This window comes from Hemibagrus wyckioides, linkage group LG04 (assembly GCF_019097595.1).
Source record: "Hemibagrus wyckioides isolate EC202008001 linkage group LG04, SWU_Hwy_1.0, whole genome shotgun sequence".
NCBI classification, from domain to species: Eukaryota; Metazoa; Chordata; class Actinopteri; order Siluriformes; family Bagridae; genus Hemibagrus; species Hemibagrus wyckioides.
Window position 1 is genome coordinate 25,559,834 of NC_080713.1, and position 21,365 is coordinate 25,581,198.

The 21,365-nt window shown below is 43.1% G+C and overlaps 1 protein-coding gene across 1 annotated transcript in view; it reads left to right on the plus strand.

Annotated features, from left to right (window-relative positions):
- Positions 1-1,147: 1,147 nt before the first annotated feature.
- LOC131351628 (carbohydrate sulfotransferase 8-like) overlaps positions 1,148-21,365 on the plus strand; it is a 129,150-nt gene continuing 108,932 nt past the window's right edge. The window contains exon 1 of the mRNA XM_058387100.1: positions 1,148-1,605. The gene's annotated coding sequence lies outside the window, so the exon portion shown is untranslated. The remainder of the gene's footprint in view (positions 1,606-21,365) is intronic.

Genomic DNA, 21,365 nt, shown 5'->3' on the forward strand with positions numbered 1-21,365 from the left:
CATGATGGAGAGATTCACACAAAAATAAGAAAGAGGGTTTTTTTTTTTTTATTGTCATTAAGCTTTAAGCATCTACTCTATATTGCCAAAAGTTTTGGGACACCCCTCTAAACCATTGAATTCAGGGGTTGGGCTTGGCTCCTTAAAGCTTCAGCTTCATACCAAGACATTTTGGACAATTGAAGCATTAAAAGTCCCTTTCCCTGGAACTAAGGGGCCAGCCCCTGAAACACAACTCCTGAGCTTAATGATTTAAAGGGGTGTCCCAAAACGTATAATAATAAATTATAAACACTGTAAGCATTGTGCACAGTCCATAAATGACACTGTGGCAGGTTTTGCATGTACAGGGACAAGGACATTGCACATAATCACATAAATGTATACAGTATAGTAGGAAAATGTAATAACATACAAAATGGCTGTTGCAAGAGTGTTGAATCCGTAATGTAATGATCTAATAAAGTGCAGGATGTTCGTGGAGAGAGAGAGATGGCACAGAGACAGACCTTAATTCTCGGCTGTCTGCCTGCAGGATGAAGCTGTTTTTGAGGCCAGTGCTGTTTGTTCTGATGCTGCAGAAGCGTTCGCTAGAGGGGAGAGAGCAGTACAGAGCATGAGCCGGGTGCAAGGCAGCCAAGATGATGGACTGTGTCCTTGCTGATGAAGATGTACAGTAGTAATGGAAGATTTTTACCTCTGCATTTTATATAGGTCTTGCATAGTCAGAGCGCTCTATTAACATCACACCCACATTTACAATAAACAGTGAGAAGTGCACTGTGTGGGCTGAAGAAATAAAGTATGAGGAAAAGATCTTCAGACGGTCCTTCAGACCAAGGATTGCTGAGTGCTAAATGATGCTGGTTTAGGAGTCCAGTTAATCCTGTCATTGACCTTTGACCTCTGCATCTCTGTATATAGCTCCAGCCTTTAGCCATATGACCCATGTTCAGGGATATAGTTAGTAGGAGCAAAAGTTTGTGCATCACATCCATATGTGCTTTTAGATAGATAGATAGATAGATAGATAGATAGATAGATAGATAGATAGATAGATAGATAGAATCATTCTAAAATAGATAGCTGACTGTTTCACACTGAGACTCACAGAGTGAGTGAGTGAGAGAGAGAGAGAGAGAGATGAATAAAGATGGCCGCGCTCGCGCCAGCCCCGGTGAATTGCTGTTTTGAGTTGTGTATTTTGGTGTTGCTTGTTTTTGGCGGTCAGTGTTCAGAGCAAGCTGAACCGAATTCCTTGTTCCAAAGAAGACCAGCTTTTCTTCCACACTGCTTTTCTCATTCTCATTGGTCGCGATCTGTGGAGGAGGAACTGGCGCGCGTGTCCCAGGTAGCGGAGCGCAGGACGAGGAAGCGCGCGCGCGTGAGCTCCGACGGCGGCAGGGAACACGGTTCGGTTCTCACCGGAACACGCGCAGCTCCCAGCTTTGTGGAATAGACCTGAGCAACCGGAGAATCAGGACAGAAGGGAATTTAACATCACGTCTTTTGTTGTTTCCGAAAAAAGCCGGATACGCGAGGCGTCGATTCCGGACAGCGCGCGCACCAGCTCGAGCCCGCAGCCTCGCATTTACACCTTTTCAGGTAAACTTCCTGTAAGAGCTGTTGTGTTTCTGTAGCAGTGATGATGATATCACAACTCTCTTTATCATTATGAGCTTCATTCTAAGCTCTGACAATTAATTCCAGTCGTTTGTTTCATGATAACAAGCAAACCTTATCTCAGCACTCACAGTTTCAACAGACAATAATGTAAACAAACCTGATAAACACACAAAGCACCTGGGTCATGGTTCAATTTTGCAGGATGGCAGGAGCATAGCCAGAGCTCAAACACCTTGTGCTTTATGTCTCAGGTTCACAGTCCTGGTCCTGAGGATCCTCTGGTTGTGCACATGTCAGTGTTTTCACTGCATTGATGTGGGTGTGTTAGAGAGAGAAACCACTCAATCTCTCAAGAATCTATCTATCTATCTATCTATCTATCTATCTATCTATCTATCTATCTATCTATCTATCTATCTATCTATCTATATCTAAAGCATTTCTGAAGCACTTTTAATAACTCAAACACATTTAAAATAAAGTTTCAATCTAGATAAACTTCATGTGATGCTCCACTCAGGCAAATGAAAAGACCATTAAAGGAAAATCCCACCATGAAACACATTAAACGTTTTATACTGATAAAAGCAGTTTGTTTTAGGGATTTTGGTACTAATTTTTTAGTTAATGCTGTTGAAAAAAAAATGAGTCAAGGCAGAAATTCATTACAAAATAAATCCTGACTACTGATGCTTTCAATTCATATTCATTCCCAAAATCAAGTCCTACTTATTTCTGGAAACGGCACTGAGGAATTTAAAGCTTGCTTGGGTTTTTTGTTTGTTTTTGTTTTTGTTTTTAAGCTGTTCTCTGGTTGCTCCTTTTTTGGGCTGAGATCAGGCGAGCACTTGGAGTAAAGCTCTTTGGATCAGCAGATGGCACTGTGTCTGGAAAACAGGCAGAAAAAGAGGTCAGGTTTCCCTATTTTTCATCTCCTCCTGTGTAGAACTTTTAAAACTGTAACTCAAGAGAGGATGTGAGCACCAGGTGCAGGATGTGGATCAGGAGAGGTGCTGGATCACAACAAACTTAATCACTGTAATTTATTACTGCTTAATATGGCAGTGAACAGGAGGGTGTAGGAGCGCTGCTGCAGTCGTGTTAGTAATGGAGAGGAAAATAGGTCTCGTAAATGTCTGTTTATGCAGGAAGCCCCAGAAAATGTGGTGGATAGATCTGAAATCCAGCCTGTGCTGAACTTCTATTCATCCCACAGCTGATTCTTAATTCTGATGGGTCAGAAAGTGCTGATTAATTTTCTGTAACAGGATATGTGGCATTAGTTATATTAAAATGCTCATATCATGCTAATATGTTATTATTTCTATAGTATCAACTTACACAGGGACTTGTGCTGCAGATGTTCCTCTTAAATATGTCTGATGTGTTAGTTTTCTGTGAGGTGAGAACTTTTCTGTGTATTTGGTGCCTTAAGAGAGAGAAAAAAGAGGCACCAGTGTGGGAACAGATATTTATAGCCGCTGAAACGTAAGCGATAACAGCGACTAATTTGTATTGTGGATGTTCCACATCATCAAATATAACTAAATGAATAAAACGTGTTTAATAAGTCATATGTTTTGAGTGGAAATGTTAGCATTGACAAATTGCCGTGTTAAAAGAGAAATAAAATAGTTAAATATATTATAGTAATATAATGCAATTAAAGATGTGGTTTTTTTTTGGAAAATAATCAAATTCAGACTTTAAACAGTCATATTTATTATTATTTAATCTTATTTAATTATTGCCTCATTAGATAATAGGTGTCATCAATTATCCGCTTTTGGAATTTGAACTAAAACACATAATAATGAATAAAAATAATTTGACTTTTTAACTCAATTTTTAACTAAAAGCGAAAATTCTTTTTTATTTTTTATATTTATTTTTTATATTTATTTTTATTATGATTTAATTGTAAAATTGTTTTTTTCTTTTTGGAATATCAAAGCACAAATTCTTAATTATGAAACTTTAATATATGTCATTTTAAATAGTTAGATTTTCAACTAAGAAAATAAGAATTATGCTACAGTGTGATTGGACATGTGCTTATGGTGTTTATTTAATGAGTTTTACATTATTGGACTACTTTAATTAGCAGCTATCCTGATTCCCTCAGGTCCAGTCCTGTTGTGATCAGCTTCTGGGTTTCTTACAAACAAACAGCATAAATGGTTCATGTGGCTTTTTAATCAAAAAATTTGGCACAAGTTTCTTAGTGGACACACATAAACACTGGGCATGGCAGATGTTACTCTTTGTATTGGGTACAGTATGTATTACAGTGGGTTGTATATTGTCTCAGTGGAAACGAGGTCACTCACAGAAGGCTTCATGCCACTGTAATATAAAAGCATTACAGATTAGCCAGCTGACTCTTTCTCACACACAGCTGGATGAAAAACACACGCTTCTGTCCGATTCGGTCATCCTGTGCAATGACAAGGATGCTCTCATAAACAGAGTGCAAGCTCCTATATATGTAGAGCAGCCATCATACAAATCTCTGTGTAATATGATGGAAAAATAAAAGAAGATAATTTACATATTGTTAGATCTCTCATCACAGAGGCTCTCTCTGATGTCCATCGGTCCATCAGACTGACTTTGGTGGCCAGCAGGGCGGATATGTCACTACATGGTGAATAATGAATATCAGATTGGTTAAAAGACTTGTAGAATAGGGCTAGTGTGTGTATGGCTCCTGTAATTGAGGACAGGTTGAAGACTATAAGCTTCGTCATTGTGTAAATGTGTAAATAGTAGTAGTGTTGTCATGGTTACACATAGTCCTGCTGATATCTCTGTTTTAAACAATTGCTCAGAGATTCTTATTTACACTCGATAATGTCGTGTAAAGAATAAGGCCTTGTCTCAATTTGTTGACGCTCGATTCTGGGGCAATCACAGGGTTTCTTTTGCTTAGAAAAATAGCTTCTGTACTGTGGATCGATTCTGCTGGCTCTTTTGTGCATGCATGTTTACACAATTTAATAATTTTCCTTAGCTTCCAACACTTGGAGGTGCACTGGGGCAGCAGGTAGTGTTTTCACCTCATGGTTCACCTAATGGTCCATGGTACGACCCTGAGCTTGGGTTACTATCTGTACAGAGTTTCTCTGCAGGTTCTCTCCATCCCAACATAGATGTCTTCCAGGTTATCTGGTTTCCAGCAAGAACTTGCCAGTAGATTGACTGGTTAGGATAAATTGCACCTATGTGTGAATGTGTGTGTGTGTTGCCCTGTTACAGACTGGTATCCTATGCAAGGTGTATTCCCAGGGTGTGTTCCTGGGTTAGACATTGTGACTCTGACCGTAATGAAGCAGTTACTGCAAGAGAGTTTGTTTCAAGACTCAAGGACAGTGCTTGTACAGGAATACTTGCTAACAAGGAGCCATCCTTTACATATAGGACATTTTTGTCATAAGGGGGCAGTTAGCTCAGCCTCATGCCATCACTAGAGGGAGGCAGTGAGCATCTTCTTAATCACAATCCAAGGAAATTGGCTCCACCTGCGCCGGGGTCTATTTAAGGAGAGCTCTCAAGTCTCACAGTGTTCAGTCTTGAGTCAGTCTTGCTGCATGCTGGTGCTTTAATTCTCAGCTGGTAATAGTCTCCTGGGTGCATTGTGACCCCTTTTTTGGATTCTATATCCAACTCTAGTGCTCCCAGAAGCTATATTTGGAAAAGTTATAAAAGTTGAGCTAATTTGTGCTTAAGGAAATTCTTTATATATCAGTAAGGTATCGAATGTCCTCCACTGACCATAATGCCCATTTACCAGGCATCACATGAATTAAAAAAGACTAAAAAAGTTATTCAAATGTGAAATCAAGTTATTCTGCATATGGTATTGACAGCAGATAATGTGCACATGTGATACTGATGGCACCACGGTTCACTGGAGGCAAGAAGAAACCATGGTGCTCAAGAGGACTAAGGTACGGTTCTCTGAAGGCTTTTATATTTCCCCAAACTCTAAACCACAACTGACCTAAGAAAAGATCAGATCAGATGAGATAGAGCTTTATTTTGCCAGAGACTGTTTCAGAGTACAAGAAAAATAAATATAAATGAAATATACTACATATACATATATATATATATATATATATATATATATATATATATATATATATACACAAAAGCACATGGTATTATATTAACATAGATATTGTAATTATTGTGAAATTGGGATAGTGCATATAATAGCACAGTGATGCTATCAGTGTTCATTGGGTCAGCTCTGCTCCCTACCAAAAGGGGAGGAGTTACAGAGTTTGGGACACTGGTAGGAAAGACCTCCTATAGCATTCTTTGGTTGCCTTCGGTGGTCAGTCTATGGCTGAACGTCCTTCGGTACGATTGTCGCATGCAGGGGGTGTGATGCGTTGTCTAGGATACTGAGAAGTTTCCTTAGCATTCTCCTTTCAGACACCTTATCCAGAGACTGCAGCTCCACTCAGACACCTCAACCAGAGACTGCAGCTCCACTCAGACACCTCAACCAGAGACTCCAGCTCCACTCAGACACCTCAACCAGAGACTCCAGCTCCACTCAGACACCTCAACCAGAGACTGCAGCTCCACTCAGACACCTCAACCAGAGACTCCAGCTCCACTCAGACACCTCAACCAGAGACTCCAGCTCCACTCAGACACCTCAACCAGAGACTGCAGCTCCACTCAGACACCTCAACCAGAGACTGCAGCTCCACTCAGACACCTCAACCAGAGACTCCAGCTCCACTCAGACACCTCAACCAGAGACTCCAGCTCCACTCAGACACCTCAACCAGAGACTCCAGCTCCACTCAGACACCTCAACCAGAGACTCCAGCTCCACTCAGACACCTCAACCAGAGACTCCAGCTCCACTCCCATGACAGAGCCTGCTTTCCTAATAAGCTTGTTGAGTCTGTTGGCATCGGTTGTATTCATCTTGCTACCCCAGCACTTCACAGTGTAGACGATGATACTGGCTACCACTGAGTGGTGGAACATCTGCAGCATGGGTCTGCATACATTAAAGAACCTAAATGTCCTGAAGAAGTATAGGCAACTCTGACTTTTCTTATACATTCCAGCTTGTTGTCCATGTGTTAATTTCATGTCGAAAATGCCTCAAGCCAGGAAACCACATCTTTGGCCACTCCTATCTCTCCAACTGCTTTTACATTTATTCATTTAGTAGAAGCTTCCAAAGCGACTATCCAAAGTGACTTACAAATGAGGAGTTCTGCTAGTTCACTGAAGGACAGTCAGTTGGAAACTTCTGGAAATGGACCTCATGCCTCGCTGAATAGGACCTACCAGGTGTCAGTGGTTAAATGATGGCAGGTTGTGGGAGGAAAGATTTTGGAAAAATCTGTGCCAGCAAAAAAAAAGTTGTTGCCCAGCAGTTTTGTTCTTTTTTGTGTAGTAGTATTGACCAAGATGACTTTAACTCTGGGGTTCAGGTGTTGAAGTGATGACTGATTGAGTGCTTGCCTCAGGTCGTGGATATGTTTCATGTATTTATACCGATGGACCTGAGACCAGAATTTGACGTCATTGACCTCATTGAGTGAAAACACTTCTGTGATACAGCAGACAAGGTCTTGCCTGGATTAGATCTCATTTAACAGAGCATTTCCTGTTTGTTAGCATGACTGGCATGCAGGTTAATAGGGTCCAACGAGAAACAGACCATCGCTGCCATTCGTCTCCTTCACAAAGCTGTTTCCATCATTGTGCACTGCTACAGCTTTACCCCAATGCCTTAAATCATGAAAGGTGTGATATTATTTTATACTACCTTTGTGTTATTTTTGTATATCATCTGAAATCTATCCTTGCGCAAGTGTGTGTCTGTAACCCGTATAGAAAAATGAGAAACGGATCTGTGAGGTATCTCTTCACACACATGCACTCCCGACATGTCCTTGAGACGATGTGATGACATTTTCTGAGAAATGCTCAGCTGGATATAACTCTGAAGCACACACAAAAAAAAATCCCTTGAGCTGCCTGCACCTGGCAACCGAGAGCGAAGTGACAGTGACATCCCTGTGAATGCTAAATCAAAGGCACGGCGCTTGGTTAGGCATGCTAATGCAGACTAGATGTAACCTCGGAGGCTTAGATGTTTTATTAATACTGTGCTGGTTAGCATGCTGTCGTTATATTACTGTATATACTGTATATATATATTTTTATATGGATATTCAGAAAATTGGGAATATTCAGACAACTGGATATGCCATTAAAACACTTAGCTGTGTGATGCAATAGATGATAAAAGGCATCAAGGTTGTTCGGAGAAAGAAAGATACAGCTCTAGGACTCGAGTTAGCGTGCCATTAACCAGATCGTTTGTTCAAACCATACCAAAATTTGTTCTTTTGTGTGATTTGTACTTTGAGCTGATGGTGTTTGCTTAAGTCCCTTAACTTTTTAATAGAATTTGAAGAAAAGAAATTATTTCACACGTGGGCTCTCAGTCAGTCCTGATGTGTTACACAGGCTTAAATAATTTAGCCTAAATGGAGGCAAAGTGTTAGCGGTCCACTATGCTAAGTGTTAGCAGTCAACTTGAGCTTGGCGGAAATCAATCCTATCTACTTCATAAGTCCTGGTGGAGGTTAAATTATTATGAGAAGGTTTGCCAGTCTCACTGTAGTATTTAGACCAGTCGGAGCTGGCTACATGCTAATATTATTAACAGACCACTGATAAAGTGATAAACTATAGCTAGCATAAGCTGTCTCTACTGATTAGATGAGCTAGATGTGACGGCTTTAATGCTAGTTCAGTTTCACGTTTTCATCAGTTCCACTTGGATCCAATGGATGTTTTATACCATTAAAGTAAAAAAACAAAACGGACCAAAAACAAGCCAGCAAAATACCACAGTCGTTCTTCTTCCCATATTTGTCCTTGTGTCCTCTAAATCTGAGTGAGTGTGTGAATATTGAGTCTGATCTATGAAGACAAAAGTATAAGAAAAGATTTTCATTTTCAGGGTAGATACTTGGGATGAAAAGAAAATATGGTGATGTTTTAGTTGTAAGTGTGTATGTGCAGAAGAGGGTTGTGGATAATGGCTCAAGTGTGTGTGTGTGTGTGTCTTTTATATTTGGATCAAAGTGCCATCATGGCTGCAGGCAGGGTGGAGCGAGAGAGAGAGAGAGAACCGCATGTGATTTTTTCATGATTATTTCATAAATTCATAAAAGGCTCAGAGCTGCTTGGAGGTCAGCGCTTAAGGAGAAGAAAGAACCATCTCTGCTTTCGCTCGCCTTCTTCTGTTTGATCTTTCACTCGCTCTCTTACCCCCTTCACCCTTTCTCCCTTTACAAGTAAACACAGTGCATCAGTGCGTTATTGTTGTTGCTGCATGACACCAACTGACTTTCTGTCAATTTCCTGCTGGTTTTTATTATGTGGCTGGATGAGCAGATGAGCTGTACAGGTCTGGAGCAGTGTATAATTCCGAATAAATCTGGAGTTTCGTTTGATTTTAAAGAGCAGAGGTGCGTAGCTCTTTTTGTTCTCTAAGTCTGTTGAATGATGGGAGTTTAAGCTGATGATTAGGGGTCCAAGCACCAAAAGGAGCCCTATACGTTTATTCTTCTTCAGGAAGGCCTCCTGGTGGTCCAGTGGCAGGATTCCACGCTCTCATTACTGTGGCCTGGGTTTGATTCCCGGGCAGGGTGCCTCCCCAGCCACTGAAGAGTTAACTCTCAGTGCCGGTCCCAAGCCTGGATAAAAATGGGAGGGTTGTGAGGGGAAGAACATCCGGCGTCAAACCTGTGCCAAGTCATGCGGATTGAATGATCTGCTACAAACAGGATAACCTAAGGCTAGGATAAAAAAAATAAATAAAATTCTTCTTCAGGAGCTGGTTTATCATTGTCAGAATCACCGTGCATCCCGGGAGTACAGACTTCTTGTAATTAAAAAGTCTGTGGTACACACTGAGACAATTTTCATGAAATTTGACTGGTAATAAAGTCTTTTCACTCATTTTTGGTTATGCCTTTTAAACCAACCAGCGCCTCCAAATGGCCGAATCTAGACACACTTCTTATACATTTACATTTCTGGCATTTGGTAGGTATCTTTATCCAGAGTGACTTACATTTTTTATCTCATTTCTTACACAACTAAGCAATTGAGGGTTAAGGGAACCCAGCAGTGGTAGCTTAGTGGAGCTGGGATTCAAACTCACAAACTTCTGATCAGAAGTCTTAAACGCTAAGCTGCCACATCCCTATTATTATTAACGTCCACTATATTGTAATGGTCACCTTACTGTGTCATGGTGTCAAATTTCATCCAGGTTTTAGCGAAAGATTCACAAATGATTACGAACCGTTTGATTCTACACTGTGCTTTTTAGACATGAGAAACTCTCTAACTCGCAGCCTGTACTGTAGGATGAACAGGAGGATTTCATAATATCGTCCACTTCATTAGCGTTGGTAATGGAAGAGAGAAAAAAAAATGCAAATGGAAAGTTGCGTTAGATGTTGAGAAAAAAGGACTCCTCTATTTTGAAAATTGATGGATAAACTAAAAGAAAAGAAAATTGGATTATGTCTGAAGTAGCAATGCCATTAAAAAAAGCTTGGTGAACACACACCTTTGAACTGGCCTCAGCTCAATTTATGGGATTTGTCAGACGCTGTTATCCAGAGTGACTTACAGAAGGGCTTTGAAGTGTCTATCAATAAATACATCCTGATACTGGTTCACTAGGTCACCGAGTGGAAACATCATCAATCTATAAACTCTGTTGGGAGGAAATACAGCAAGAAGAGCACACAGACAGTTAAAAAAGTGAAGTGTGAAGGTGTTAGTCGTCCAGGGGGTAGAGATGTGAATCAGTTAATTGAGTTGTTGGTTAGGACGAGATTTACTTGTCCAGGGTGGAGGACTACTGATTGGAAAGTTGTGAGCTTGAATCCCAGGACCACCAAACTGCCCCTGCTGGGCACTGGAGCAATTTTCTTAACCCTCAATTGCTTAGTTATATAAATGAGATAAATGTAAGCCGTTCTGGATAAGGGCTCCTGCTAATGGAAATGGAAAGTTAAATGAGGATTCGGAGCTCATTCTGCTGTGCCATGTTGTGGAGCACAGTTTGTACCCTCTTAGTATGGCAGACATTGTCTCTCACCTGTCCCAGTCTCACACCTGAAGCAGTCTCTCACCTGTCCCAGTCTCACACCTGAAGCAGTCTCTCACCTGTCCCAGTCTCACACCTGAAGCAGTCTCTCACCTGTCCCAGTCTCACACCTGAAGCAGTCTCTCACCTGTCCCAGTCTCACACCTGAAGCAGTCTCTCACCTGTCCCAGTCTCACACCTGAAGCAGTCTCTCACCTGTCCCAGTCTCACACCTGAAGCAGTCTCTCTCACCTGTCCCAGTCTCACACCTGAAGCAGTCTCTCACCTGTCCCAGTCTCTCACCTGAAGCAGTCTCTCTCACCTGTCTCAGTATATTACCTGTCCCAGTCTCTCACCTGAAGCAGTCTCTTACCTGTCTCAGTCTCTCACCTGAAGCAGTCTCTCACCTGTTCCAGTCTCTTACCTGGACTTTCACCTGAAACAGTGTCTCATCTGTCCCAGTCTCTCACCTGTCCCAGTCTCTTACCTGAAGTAGTCTTTCACCTGAAGCAGTCTCTCACCTGATGCAGTCTTTCACCTGAAGCAGTGTCTCACCTGTAACAGTCTCTCACATATCCCAGTCTCTCACATGTCCCAGTCTCTCACCTGTAGCCATCTCTCACCTTTCCAAGACTCTCATCTGTCCCGGGCTCTCACCTAAAGCAGTCTCTCACTTGTCCCAGTCTCTTACCTGTCCCACTCTCTCACTTGTCCCAGTCTCTCACCTGCCCCAGTCTCTCACCTGTTGTGTCCAGGCAATGTCTTCCCACTGCAAATAGTTCAGTCTGAACACGAGAAAGTGTGTCATTGTATCATCTCTCCTCCACTCTCTGTGGGTTTGGGAATTGGGTCTGGTTCATTTATAAAATTCTGTTATTTTGGATAGACTAGGCTCCTCTACAGCAACACGAGTTCACTCCTTCACTCTGATCACACTTAGGAAACTGGACACTGCTGCAAATTGTGCTTTGATGTTGGATTTCACTCAACATGTGAAGAAACTCTCTAGCAAGTTGTCAGTTTAATTATGCCTGAGTGTATGGCTGCCATGATGGCTGGGACATTCTCTATACATCAAGGGCTGCTCGGTGTGTTAGTGGATGAGTATTGTACAATGGTCTCTGGTCTGAACCTGGCTCCAAGAGAGCGGCTGCAGTCATCATGGCAAGGAAATGTGGTATAGTCATTGCATCATACCATAGTATGTTTATATTACTATGTAGTTTATTAACAGATGTCTGAAATTATTTTACAGCTGTTTTAATTAATACCAATACATACTGTTTCTTTGTTCATGTATGGGATTAAACACTAAACTGCACCATGCAAAGAGCTCATTAGATTGATAAATATTAATACACATTTTCTTCTTCATTTGGCTTCTCCCTTTAGGGGTCTCCACAGCGAATCATCTGTCTCCACCTATCTTCTGCATCCTCAACACTTGCACCCACTAGCTTCATATCCTCATTTATTCAATCCATATACCTCCTCTTTGGCCTTCCTCTTTGCCTCCTGCCTGGCAGCTCCATGTCCAACATTCTCCTACCAATATACTCACTCTCCCTCCTCTGAACATGTCCAAACCATCTTAATCTGGGCTCCATAACTTTGTCCCCCAAACGTCCAACATGAGCCGTCCCTCTGATGTACTCGTTCCTAATCCTGTCCAACCGTGTCACTCCAAAAGAGAACCTCAACATCTTCAGCTCTGACTCCTGTCTCTTCCTCAGCGACACTGTCTCTAAACCATACAGCATGGCCACCGTCACCACCTTCTTGTACACCTTCCCCTTGATTCTCACTGATATTTGTCCATCACACAGAACTCCTGTCACCTTTCTCCACCCATTCCAACCTGTCTGCATCTGCTTCTTTTCCTCTTATCACCAGACCAGGTCTACACAAATAAAATCATTTTAAATGGTATGATATGTTTTGCTTCCATGTAATTGATATGCAGTTATTATGGCGCAGCATATTGTAATACAATACGAGTGTAATGCATGAAAGCGGTCTACACATTCAGCTGTAATTCTCTACATGTCCACAAGGTGGCAGACAGACAGCTAATGAATGCTAAATGTTTGAAAATACATCTGAAATGTTTTGTCTAAGAATCGAGGAAAAAGAGCTAGTCTTAGCTAAAGCTGTTACATTCCACTAGGAGGGTAAAAGCAAGCAAGGTATATGCAAGACAATAAACATGTCATTTTTTATTAAAGAGCTAAAAAAATTGGTTTTGTAATGCATCCAATTTTGAAAGAATTAAAAGAAATGAGTGAGGGTTTCACAGTAACTTTTTTTGTAAACTATTTTGATTAAGTTGTAAGTTATATTGATTCCCTCTCCCCCAGGGTTGTGGGATATTTTGTGTACAGTGATGGCAAATAAAACCCAATTAAATCCACTTCAGTTCCAGGTTGTAGCCTTACAAAATGCAGTATTATAACCTCCAGGTTTCGTCTCAGGAGTGTTTTTCTTCCTGGAAACGCTGTCACGGTGTTGAGTAATGCGTGTGTTCATCCAGGTGTGATTACTGAATTATTCTGCATCTCTAAAGATGTTCACTCAAACACGGTTTTAGATCCCAGCAGGAGTCAGAAGGCGACAGAGAAGGAATTACATTCATCAGATTAACAGCAGTAATTGCAGTGGTGAACATAATAATGGAAATTGTAATGTAATAAACGTAACAGTGGGGTTTTCCCCATCATCAGTGTTGGATTTGGACGGACTGTTCAAATAGTGAAATAGTTTCCAAAAGAGTGAGTGATTGAGTGAGTGAGACAGTGAGTGATTGAGTGAAACAGTGAGTGAGAGTGAGTGAGTCAGTGAGTGAGTCAGTGAGTGAGACAGTGAGTGAGACAGTGAGTGAGTGAGTGAGTGAGTGAGTGAGTGAGTGATTAAGTGAGTGAGTGAGTGATGGAGTGATGGAGTGATGGAGTGAGTGATGGAGTGAGTGATGGAGTGAGTGATGGAGTGAGTGATGGAGTGAGTGAGGCAGTGAGACAGTGATTGAGTGAGTGAGTGAGTGAGTGAGACAGTGAGTGAGTGAGTGAGTGAGTGAGACAGTGAGTGAGTGAGTGAGTGAGTGAGTGAGTGAGTGAGTGTGATTGAGTGATTGAGTGAGTGAGTGAGTGGGTGAGTGAGTGATTGAGTGAGTGAGTGAGTGAGTGAGTGAGTGAGTGGGTGAGTGAGTGAGTGATTGAATGAGACAGTGAGTGAGTGATTGAATGAGACAGTGAGTGAGTGATTGAATGAGACAGTGAGTGAGTGATTGAATGAGACAGTGAGTGAGTGAGTGAGTGACTGAATGAGACAGTGAGTGAGTGAGTGAGTGATTGAATGAGACAATGAGTGAGTGAGTGAGACAGCGAGTGAGTGAGACAGCGAGTGAGTGAGACAGCGAGTGAGTGAGACAGCGAGTGAGTGAGACAGTGAGTGAGTGAGACAGTGAGTGATTGATTGAGTGAGTGAGTGAGTGAGTGAGTGAGTGAGTGATTGAGTGAGTGAGTGAGACAGTGAGTGAGTGAGACAGTGAGTGAGTGATTGAGTGAGTGAGTGATTGAGTGAGTGAGACAGTGAGTGAGTGAGACAGTGAGTGAGTGAGACAGTGAGTGATTGAGTGAGTGAGTGAGTGAGTGAGTGAGTGAGACAGTGAGTGAGTGAGTGAGTGAGTGAGTGAGTGAGAGTGAGTGATTGAGTGAGTGAGTGAGACAGTGAGTGAGTGAGACAGTGAGTGAGTGATTGAGTGAGTGAGACAGTGAGTGAGTGAGACAGTGAGTGAGTGATTGAGTGAGTGAGACAGTGAGTGAGTGAGTGAGTGATTGAGTGAGTGAGACAGTGAGTGAGTGAGTGAGTGAGACAGTGAGTGATTGAGTGAAACAGTGAGTGAGAGTGAGTGAGTGAGTGAGACAGTGAGTGAGTGAGTGAGTGAGTGAGTGAGTGAGACAGTGAGTGAGTGAGACAGTGAGTGAGTGATTGAGTGAGTGAGTGATTGAGTGAGTGAGACAGTGAGTGATTGAGTGATTGAATGAGACAGTGAGTGAGTGATTGAATGAGACAGTGAGTGAGTGAGTGAGTGAAACAGTGAGTGAGAGTGAGTGAGTGAGTGAGTGAGTGAGTGAGTGAGTGAGTGAGACAGTGAGTGAGTGAGTGAGTGAGACAGTGAGTGAGTGAGACAGTGAGTGAGTGAGACAGTGAGTGAGTGATTGAGTGAGTGAGACAGTGAGTGATTGAGTGAGTGAGTGAGTGAGACAGCGAGTGAGTGAGACAGTGAGTGAGTGAGACAGTGAGTGAGTGAGTGATTGAGTGAGTGAGACAGTGAGTGATTGAGTGAAACAGTGAGTGAGAGTGAGTGAGTGAGTGAGTGAGACAGTGAGTGAGTGAGTGAGTGAGTGAGTGATTAAGTGAGTGAGTGAGTGAGTGAGTGATGGAGTGATGGAGTGAGTGATGGAGTGAGTGATGGAGTGAGTGATGGAGTGAGTGATGGAGTGAGTGATGGAGTGAGTGATTGAGTGAGTGAGGCAGTGAGACAGTGATTGAGTGAGTGAGTGAGTGAGTGAGTGAGACAGTGAGTGAGTGAGTGAGTGAGTGAGTGAGTGAGACAGTGAGACAGTGAGTGAGACAGTGAGTGAGTGAGTGATTGAGTGAGTGAGTGAGACAGTGAGTGAGTGAGTGAGTGATTGAGACAGTGAGTGATTGAGTGATTGAGTGAGACAGTGAGTGAGTGAGTGATTGAATGAGACAGTGAGTGAGTGAGTGATTGAATGAGACAGTGAGTGAGTGATTGAATGAGACAGTGAGTGAGTGATTGAATGAGACAGTGAGTGAGTGATTGAATGAGACAGTGAGTGAGTGATTGAATGAGACAGTGAGTGAGTGATTGAGTGCTTGAGTGATTGAGTGAGTGATTGAGTGAGTGAGTGAGTGAGTGAGTGAGTGATTGAGTGCTTGAGTGATTGAGTGAGTGAGTGAGTGATTGAGTGATTGAGTGAGACAGTGAGTGAGACAGTGAGTGAGACAGTGAGTGAGTGAGACAGTGAGTGAGTGAGTGAGACAGTGAGTGAGTGAGTGATTGAGACAGTGAGTGATTGAGTGATTGAATGAGACAGTGAGTGATTGAATGAGACAGTGAGTGAGTGATTGAATGAGACAGTGAGTGAGTGAGTGAGTGAGTGACTGAATGAGACAGTGAGTGAGTGAGTGAGTGAGTGATTGAATGAGACAATGAGTGAGTGAGTGAGACAGCGAGTGAGTGAGACAGTGAGTGAGACAGTGAGTGAGTGAGTGAGTGAGTGAGTGATTAAGTGAGTGAGTGAGTGATGGAGTGATGGAGTGAGTGATGGAGTGAGTGATTGAGTGAGTGAGGCAGTGAGACAGTGATTGAGTGAGTGAGTGAGTGAGTGAGTGAGTGAGTGAGTGAGTGAGTGAGTGAGTGATGGAGTGAGTGATGGAGTGAGTGATGGAGTGAGTGATGGAGTGAGTGATGGAGTGAGTGATGGAGTGAGTGATTGAGTGAGTGATTGAGTGAGTGAGGCAGTGAGACAGTGATTGAGTGAGTGAGTGAGACAGCGAGTGAGTGAGACAGTGAGTGAGAGTGAGTGAGACAGTGAGTGTGTGAGACAGTGAGTGATTGAGTGAGTGAGACAGTGAGTGATTGAGTGATTGAGTGAGTGATTGAGTGATTGAGTGAGTGATTGAGTGAGTGAGACAGTGAGTGTGTGAGACAGTGAGTGATTGAGTGAGTGAGACAGTGAGTGATTGAGTGATTGAGTGAGTGATTGAGTGATTGAGTGAGTGATTGAGTGAGTGAGTGAGTGGGTGAGTGATTGAGTGAGTGAGTGAGTGATTGAGTGAGTGATTGAGTGAGTGGGTGAGTGGGTGAGTGAGTGATTGAGTGCTTGAGTGATTGAGTGAGTGATTGAGTGAGTGAGTGAGTGAGTGAGTGCTTGAGTGATTGAGTGAGTGAGTGAGTGAGTGATTGAGTGATTGAGTGAGACAGTGAGTGAGACACTGAGTGAGACAGTGAGTGAGTGAGTGAGACAGTGAGTGAGTGAGTGATTGAGACAGTGAGTGATTGAGTGATTGAATGAGACAGTGAGTGAGTGATTGAATGAGACAGTGAGTGAGTGATTGAATGAGACAGTGAGTGAGTGATTGAATGAGACAGTGAGTGAGTGAGTGAGTGAGTGACTGAATGAGACAGTGAGTGAGTGAGTGAGTGAGTGATTGAATGAGACAATGAGTGAGTGAGTGAGACAGCGAGTGAGTGAGACAGCGAGTGAGTGAGACAGCGAGTGAGTGAGACAGTGAGTGAGTGAGTGATTGAGTGAGTGAGACAGTGAGTGATTGAGTGAAACAGTGAGTGAGAGTGAGTGAGAGTGAGTGAGTGATTGAGTGAGTGAGACAGTGAGTGTGTGAGACAGTGAGTGATTGAGTGAGTGAGACAGTGATTGAGTGAGTGAGTGAGTGATTGAGTGATTGAGTGAGACAGTGAGTGAGACAGTGAGTGAGACAGTGAGTGAGTGAGTGATTGAGTGAGTGAGTGATTGAGTGAGTGAGTGAGACAGTGAGTGAGTGAGTGATTGAGACAGTGAGTGATTGAGTGATTGAGTGAGACAGTGAGTGAGTGATTGAATGAGACAGTGAGTGAGTGATTGAATGAGACAGTGAGTGAGTGAGTGAGTGATTGAATGAGACAGTGAGTGAGTGAGTGATTGAATGAGACAATGAGTGAGTGAGTGATTGAATAAGACAGTGAGTGAGTGAGTGATTGAGTGAGTCATTGAGTGAGTCATTGAGTGAGTGAGTGAATGAGTGAGTGGGTGATTGAGTGGGTGATTGAGTGAGTGATTGAGTGAGTGATTGAGTGAGTGAGTGAGTGATTGAGTGAAACAGTGAGTGAGTGAGTGAGTGATTGAGTGAGTGAGTGAGTGATTGAGTGAGTCATTGAGTGAGTGAGTGAGTGAGTGAGTGATTGAGTGAGTGATTGAGTGAGTGAGTGAGTGAATGATTGAGTGAGTGAGTGAGTGAGTGGGTGATTGAGTGGGTGAGTGAGTGAGTGAGTGGGTGATTGAGTGAGTGAGTGAGTGAGTGATTGAGTGATTGAGTGAGTGATTGAGTGAGTGAGTGAGACAGTGAGTGAGTGAGACAGTGAGTGAGTGAGTGAGTGAGTGAGACAGTGAGTGTGTGAGTGAGTGAGTGATTGAGTGAGTGAGTGAGTGATTGAGTGAGACAGTGAGTGAGTGAGTGAGTGAATGAGTGAGTGAATGAGTGAGTGATTGAGTGAGACAGTGAGTGATTGAGTGAGTGAGACAGTGAGTGAGACAGTGAGTGTGTGAGTGAGTGATTGATTGAGTGAGTGAGTGAGACATTGAGTGATTGAGTGAGTGATTGAGTGAGTGAGTGAGTGAGTGATTGAGTGAGTGAGACAGTGAGTGAGTGAGTGATTGAGTGATTGAGTGAGTGATTGAGTGAAACAGTGAGTGTGTGAGTGAGTGATTGATTGAGTGAGTGAGTGAGACATTGAGTGATTGAGTGAGTGAGTGAGTGAGTGAGTGATTGAGTGAGTGATTGAGTGAGTGAGACAGTGAGTGAGTGAGTGATTGAGTGATTGAGTGAGTGAGTGAGTGAGTGAGTGATTGAGTGAGTCATTGAGTGAGTGAGTGAGTGAGTGAGTGAGTGATTGAGTGAGTGATTGAGTGAGTGATTGAGTGAGTGATTGAGTGAGTGAGTGAGTGAGTGAGTGAGTGAATGATTGAGTGAGTGAGTGAGTGGGTGATTGAGTGGGTGAGTGAGTGAGTGAGTGAGTGGGTGATTGAGTGAGTGATTGAGTGAGTGAGTGAGTGATTGAGTGATTGAGTGAGTGATTGAGTGAGTGAGTGAGACAGTGAGTGAGTGAGTGAGTGAGTGAGACAGTGAATGTGTGAGTGAGTGAGTGATTGAGTGATTGAGTGAGTGATTGAGTGAGTGAGTGAGTGAGTGAGTGAGTGAGTGAGTGAGTGAGTGAGTGAGTGATTGAGTGATTGAGTGAGTGAGTGAGTGAAACAGTGAGTGAGTGAGTGAGTGATTGAGTGAGTGAGTGAGTGAGTGAGTGATTGAGTGAGTCATTGAGTGAGTGAGTGAGTGAGTGAGTGAGTGAGTGAGTGATTGAGTGAGTGATTGAGTGAGTGAGTGAGTGAATGATTGAGTGAGTGAGTGAGTGAGTGGGTGAGTGAGTGAGTGAGTGGGTGATTGAGTGAGTGATTGAGTGATTGAGTGAGTGATTGAGTGAGTGAGTGAGACAGTGAGTGAGTGAGACAGTGAGTGAGTGAGACAGTGAGTGAGTGAGACAGTGAGTGAGTGAGTGAGTGAGACAGTGAGTGTGTGAGTGAGTGAGTGATTGAGTGAGTGAGTGAGTGAGTGATTGAGTGAGACAGTGAGTGAGTGAGTGAGTGAGTGAGACAGTGAGTGTGTGAGTGAGTGAGTGATTGAGTGAGTGAGTGATTGAGTGAGACAGTGAGTGAGTGAGTGAGTGATTGAGTGAGTGAATGAGTGAGTGAATGAGTGAGTGATTGAGTGAGACAGTGAGTGATTGAGTGAGACAGTGAGTGAGACAGTGAGTGTGTGAGTGAGTGATTGAGTGAGTGAGTGAGTGAGACATTGAGTGATTGAGTGATTGAGTGAGTGAGTGAGTGAGTGAGTGATTGAGTGAGTGAGACAGTGAGTGAGTGAGTGATTGAGTGATTGAGTGAGTGAGTGATTGAGTGAGTGAGTGATTGAGTGAGTGAGACAGTGAGTGAGACAGTGAGTGAGTGAGTGAGACATTGAGTGAGTGAGTGAGTGAGTGAGACAGTCAGTGATTGAGTGAGTGAGACAGTGAGTGAGTGAGTGAGTGAGTGAGTGATTGAGTGAGTGAGACAGTGAGTGAGACAGTGAGTGAGACAGTGAGTGAGTGAGTGAGTGAGTGAGACAGTGAGTGAGACAGTGAGTGAGTGAGTGAGTGAGACTATGAGTGAGTGAGTGAGACAGTGAGTGAGTGAGTGAGACAGTGAGTGAGTGAGTGAGACAGTGAGTGAGTGAGTGATTGAGTGAGACAGTGAGTGAGTGAGTGAGACAGTGAGTGAGTGAGTGAGTGAGTGATTGAGTGTGTGATTCAGTGAATGAGTGAGTGAGTGAGACAGTGAGTGAGACATTGAGTGATTGAGTGAGTGAGACTATGAGTGAGTGAGTGAGACAGTGAGTGAGTGAGTGATTGAGTGAGTGAGTGAGACAGTGAGTGATTGAGAGAGTGAGTGAGACAGTGAGTGATTGAGTGAGTGAGACAGTGAGTGAGTGAGTGAGTGAGAGAGTGAGTGAGACAGTGAGTGAGTGAGTGAATGAGTGAGTGAGTGAGACAGTGAGTGAGACATTGAGTGATTGAGTGAGTGAGACTATGAGTGAGTGAGTGAGACAGTGAGTGAGTGATTGAGTGAGACAGTGAATGATTGAGTGAGTGAGTGAGACAGTGAGTGAGTGAGACAGTGAGTGATTGAGTGAGTGAGACAGTGAGTGAGTGAGTGAGTGAGAGAGTGAGTTAGACAGTGAGTGATTGACTGAGTGAGTGAGTGAGTGATTGAGTGAGTGAGTGAGACAGTGAGTGAGACAGTGAGTGATTGAGTGAGTGAGTGAGTGATTGAGTGATTGAGTGAGTGAGTGAGTGAGTGATTGAGTGAGTGAGTGAGTGAGTGAGTGAGACAGTGAGTGATTGAGTGAGTGAGTGAGTGAGTGATTGAGTGATTGAGTGTTTGAATGAGTGATTGAGTGAGTGAGTGAGTGAGTGAGTGAGTGATGGAGTGAGTGAGTGAGTGATGGAGTGAGTGAGTGAGTGATGGAGTGAGTGAGTGAGTGATTGATTGAGTGAGTGAGTGAGTGAGTGAGTGAGTGAGTGAGTGATGGAGTGAGTGAGTGATGGATTGATTGAGTGAGTGATTGATTGAGTGAGTGAGTGAGTGAGTGAGTGAGTGAGTGATGGAGTGAGTGAGTGAGTGAGTGATGGAGTGAGTGAGTGATTGATTGAGTGAGTGAGTGAGTGAGTGAGTGATGGAGTGAGTGAGTGAGTGATGGAGTGAGTGAGTGAGTGATTGATTGAGTGAGTGAGTGAGTGAGTGAGTGAGACAGTGAGTGATTGAGTGAGTGAGTGATTGAGTGAGTGAGACAGTGAGACAGTGAGTGCTTGAGTGAGTGAGTGATTGAGTGAGTGATTGAGTGAGTGAGTGAGTGAGTGAGTGATTGAGTGAGTGAGTGATTGAGTGAGTGAGTGGGTGATTGAGTGATTGATTGAGTGATTGAGTGAGTGATTGAGTGAGTGAGTGGGTGATTGAGTGAGTGATTGAGTGAGTGAGACAGTGAGTGAGTGATTGAGTGATTGAGTGAGTGATTGAGTGAGTGATTGAGTGAGTGAGTGCGTGAGTGATTGAGTGAGTGATTGAGTGAGTGAGTGATTGAGTGAGTGATTGAGTGAGTGAGTGCGTGATTGAGTGAGTGCGTGATTGAGTGAGTGAGTGATTGAGTGAGACAGTGAGTGAGACAGTGAGTGAGACAGTGAGTGAGACAG